The 5,000-nt window shown below is 50.0% G+C and overlaps 1 protein-coding gene across 13 annotated transcripts in view; it reads left to right on the forward strand.

Annotated features, from left to right (window-relative positions):
- Window positions 1–5,000, forward strand: part of Ptpmeg2 (Protein tyrosine phosphatase Meg2) — a 520,977-nt gene that overhangs the window by 400,823 nt on the left and 115,154 nt on the right. For 2 of the 13 annotated variants that reach the window (XM_076197125.1, XM_076197134.1), the window contains exon 2: window positions 3,967–4,173. The exons of the other annotated variants lie outside the window; for them this stretch is intronic. The gene's annotated coding sequence lies outside the window, so the exon portion shown is untranslated. The remainder of the gene's footprint in view (window positions 1–3,966; window positions 4,174–5,000) is intronic. 13 annotated transcript variants of the gene reach the window in all.

The raw sequence follows: 5,000 nt of genomic DNA on the forward strand, positions 1-5,000 counted from the left end.
GAATGAAAGACCTGACTCGCACCAAAACCCCTCACTCGCCCACCCCCTCCCCCCATCTCGGCACCTCACTGATGAAACGGAACCTTCTGGAGGTTCTCCTGAGTGAACCTCTTCAGCATTGAGCTGAATAGAATAGTCTGGTTGTAGCCAGAACTACGTCTGCAAAAAGATTTGCCGAAGGGAAGGGCGCGGATGGGCATGTAACTGTTGAGGTATTTTCCTTGGTAGAATGATACGGCAGGCAACCGGAATTGTGAAAAGACGGTGCCCGGCGTTGTGGTGGAAAGAGTTGGTGGACCCGCTTTTGAACGCGTTTCCTCGTGAAAGCGTCTCCCCCGCTGTGAGGAGAGAAGCCTTCTAGCGCAACCATAATTAAGTGTACAGGCCAGGCTGACCCACATCTTTGCGTCAGGGTAAGTAAAGAGGTTGCTTTCCACGCCGCGTTCGGCCCGGCGAGTGTCAGCGGCCTCCTTTGGATCAGAAAGGGAAGTCTTTAAACACTTTCGCTATCAAGGACCCACAGAAATGAATAAAGTTGTCTGGGGTCAGCAAAGAGGGAGAGGAAGGTACTGCCAGGCACGGAAGGGGTAGATATAAGTGGGTTAGATGTCGGACTATAACGATGAGTGATTTCGATTTAGACGATTTAATTGGAGTAATTTTAATAGTTGTAGTCTCTCCCCCCCCCCCTCCATTATCCGGAAGAGTATGAGAGAGGAATGGTGGTGCTTTCGAAGGGGGAACCAACGTTGCTATGGTGGCATGATTTTAGGAAATGGTGTTTTGGGCCAACACCAGATGATTTTATCCGGCAGGACTCACGGACTCATCCGTGAGGAGCTGAGATGAGAGGAGGAAAGGGTGGTGAAAGGGAGTGGAATGGGTGGGAGTAGGTACGTGACTTTGACTTAGTTACCTCCCTTATAAGGGAGCGAAAAAAAGCTCGTGGTATATAGATACAGAAGAAGACTTTGGGACGAATGCCAGGATCGTTCTCCTCAACGATGTCAAGGGCACATTTTCTCCAGAGTCTAAATAGTTTAGTATCATCCAGAGTAGAATATTCAGTGTTGCCGAAGGAAAAGGGCAAAAAGGAAAGGGAAAAATAAGTAAAAAAGAAGATAACGAAGGAAGGAAGAGGAAAAATGTCAGGGGTTCTCATATTTTTTATGACAAGTGGGGCTGTGGTCTGTAAAAAGTCTTTATAGTAACTTTTAAGATTATCAGTTGAATTGGTGTAGCCCATTGGAATACTTCCGTACGTGCTCAATATCCCATGTATTTCATGTGCCCCCACCCTCACCCCCCAAAAAAATGGGAGGGGGGCCACCGGTCGAAAAGATCTGGGATGGATTGTGAAAAATGTGTGTTTTATAAAGAGGAAAGTCGGGGAAGGAGAAGAGTGTAGAAAGGATGAAGAGGAGGACAAGGAGAGGAGGAAGATGGAGGAAGAGAAAGAAGGGGAACAGGTTAAGAAAGAGGAGGAAGGTGAAGAAGAAAAGAAAGGAGGAGGAAGAAAGAGGAAGTGGAGGAAGATGAGAAAAAGGAGGACGATGAAGGAAGAGGAGGAGGAGGAGGAGAAGGGTGAGGAAAGGAAGACAGAAAGGAAGAGGAGGAAGAAGGAAAGACCGGGCAAGGAAGAGGAAAAGATGATGACGATAAGGAAAGTCGAAGTCGGAGGGGAGGCAAAGGTCACCGAGAGAAATGTCGGAATGCTTGTTGACATTTTGATGCCCAATCCTGACCTAATGGAGGCGAGGCGCCGGCTGCGCCTTCCCCGGATGTAAAAGTCAATGGCCAGATTGAAGGTTGTCCAAATGAAGTCTCCAAAGGATTGGTGCGTTGGAGGGGAAGGAAGGAAGGTAGGGCGCGTTGGAGGGGAAGGGTCGGCGTGGCGGGTGAGGGAGAACAGTGGTATAGAGGGACAGATCTCAGAGTTGACTTAGGAAGTAGGGTCTGATGACATTTTCTCGGTTACTGCGGCATCTCCTACGGATTTATTCATTTGTTTATTAATTTTTTGACTCCGACAAAGGGACATCCTTAAGACTCGTAATGGGTGTCTGCGACAGTGCATAACCCAGCCCAGCCCAACCCTCAACCCCAGCGCTTTATTTATTTATTCATTTATTTTTATTTATTTATTTATTTATACATTTGTTTTTAACATTTCTACAATCGAACTGAATAAAGTCGCTTTGGTTCGGCCGGAATATAAATGCAACAGTACCGTTGCCGCCATGCATTCTTTGGATCCTTCAGTAAGGTTTAGTTAGATTTTATTTCGATTTTATTTTACCTTTATTTTACCTTTGCATTTCCCTATAGGGAAAAATGGATGGTGCGATATTGGGAGAAAAAGTCAAGGGAGAGGGAAAGAGGTAGACATGAAAAATAGTGAGAAAGAACGAGGAGAGCCGGGCACGGGCAATGGAGCGAAACTAGGATAAACTATTTTGGAGAACCCGTGAGCTTCCCCGTCCCCTGGACACATCCAAATCACAACACAAGGTTGCCACCACCCCAGACAAACCACACCACTAGTACCATCACCCCAAAATAGCACCCCTTCTTTAATACACCACCTCAGCACACCCTCACCCCAATTCACCGACACCAGAGGTGGTCAACCGTGTCGTTTCCAATGATCGGTGACGGCGTCGGAGGAGGGGAAGGTGCTGCTGCTGCTGCACGCTGGAGGAGCGAGCCTCGACTCCTGACGAAGGGAATGAAATGGGCACTTTCCCTCCTCCCAGGGGAGGATTCGATAACGGCCCACCCCTCTCCGTCCCCTCTCCTGGAGCAAAACGGATTTGGAGGTCCCTTGGCTGAATGAAGCCGCTTGGGCACAGCCTAAACAAACTCTACAATATTGAGCACCCGGAATAAGCAGGTGATTCGGTTTTGTATAGACTCTTAGGCTGTGATGTTTCTTTTGAGGAAAAAGAAAAGAAAAAGGGCCTGGCACTAGCCAGAACCAAGTTGTCAGACTTGTCCACTCTGGATAAGAAGTTAACCACCGGCCCACCAGTAACTGCATGTACAGTAAGTACTCTCCTTCCCCAGCCCCACCCCACCCACCCACCCACCACTTCTCTCTCTTCCCTTCCCCTGCCTTCCTCTTCCCTCCCTTATCTCCAACATCTCCTCTTCCCTCCTCTTCCCTTCTCTTCCCTCCCCTACCCTCCTCTTCTCTCCTCTTCCCTTCCCTCCCCTCCCCTTTTCTCTCCTCCCCTTTCCTCCCCTCCCCTTCCCTCCCCTTTCCTCCCCTCCCCTTCCCTCCCCTTTCCTCCCCTCCCATTCCCTCCCCTTTTCCCCCTTCCCCCTCCCCTTCCCCCTCCCCTTCCCCCTCCCCTTCCCCCTCCCCTTCCCCCTCCCCTTCCCCCTCCTCTTCCCCCTCCCCTTTCCACTTTCTCCCCTCCCTCACCACGACACTACACTTACCCTACACAGGCGCCGTTTACACGCGCTAGCGCACGGGCGCACACACACACACACACACACACACACACACACACACACACACACACACACACACATGTGACTTGTTGACTATCTATAGAATCATGAGAGGTATGGAAATCCTTGATAGAGAAGACTTACTAAATTGAGAGAAGAGAAATACAAGGGGAGATGGAAGGAAGCTCAAAAAGGATAGTTGTAGAAAAGACCTGAAAAGAACAACTTTCCCCACAGAGCGGTGGATGTATGGAACAAACTAGACGAAACAATAGTGTGTGCAAAAAAATACGCGAAGTTAAGAGCTGCGAGATACAGAGACGGGACACACACGAGCGTAGCTCCCCTTCCCGTAAGATACAACTAGGTAAATACACACACACACACACACTCACACTCCCTAGTCTCCTTCCCGCGCCCCTTTCCCCTAATGCTCTCTTTTGCTCTCTACTTTTAAGACTTTACTCTCTACTACCACTATTCTATCACCCTTTACCTCCGTCACAGCTTCTCTCTGTCCGTCACCGTAACTGCTAGTAAACCCCGTCACCGTCACAACCAACCACAACCAGTGATTCAACCACCAACTACCTGTACCGCACTTCCTACTAGTACAACCACCACAACCCAAACTTGCATCTACCACCTCTACCTCTCTACCGCTGCCGTCGCCACCTGACGTCGCCGCCGCCGCCGGTCCTCGAGCTGTTCACAGTAAGTGCCACCTTCGTCAGTCGTTTCCTTCATTCTGGGTCCGTCGTCGTCGTCGTCGTCTTCGTCGTGATCGTGGCCCTGCCCTTCCGGGACATCGGAACTGAGGCCACTGATGACGTCACGCATGGTATACTTTCATTTCCCTTCCCCCGCTCTCCCTTCTTTCCTTCTTCCTTCCTTCCTTCCTTACTCCCTCCCTCCCCCCCTCTCTCTCTCTCTCTCTCTCTCTCTCTCTCTCTCTCTCTCTCTCTCTCTCTCTCTCTCTCTCTCTCCCTCTCTCTCCCTCTCTCTCCCTCTCTCTCCCCCTGCCTCCCTCCCTCTCTTCTTTCCTTCTTTCATGTTCTTTTTTTCCCTCACTTCTTCCCTGTCGGTATCATTCCCTTCCACCCACGCTCTCTCCTTTCCCCTCTGTCTCATCTGCCCGTCCTCCCTACTCTCCTTCCTCCATCCCATCCATCATCCCATTTCCCTCCCTCCCATCCGTCATCCCTTCTTCCCTTCCTTTACTCTCTCCCCTTCTTTCTTCTTTTCTCCCTCTTGCCCACTCTGTCTCTCTCTCTCTCTCTCTCTCTCTCTCTCTCTCTCTCTCTCTCTCTCTCTCTCTCTCTCTCTCTCTCTCTCTCTCTCTCTCACACACACACACACACACACACACACACACACACACACACACACACACACACACACACACACACACACACACTTGGCCTCACAAATAATTTTCTTCGGTACTAAATCTGGTCTATTTTTCATTTTCGCTTCTTTCACTTTGATCTTCCCCCTCCACCTCCTTCCACCTTCTACCCTCCCTCCCTCCCTCCCCTCCT

This window comes from Oratosquilla oratoria, chromosome 1 (genome assembly GCF_046742065.1).
Source record: "Oratosquilla oratoria isolate Oo_2021 chromosome 1, ASM4674206v1, whole genome shotgun sequence".
Classification (NCBI taxonomy): Eukaryota; Metazoa; Arthropoda; class Malacostraca; order Stomatopoda; family Squillidae; genus Oratosquilla; species Oratosquilla oratoria.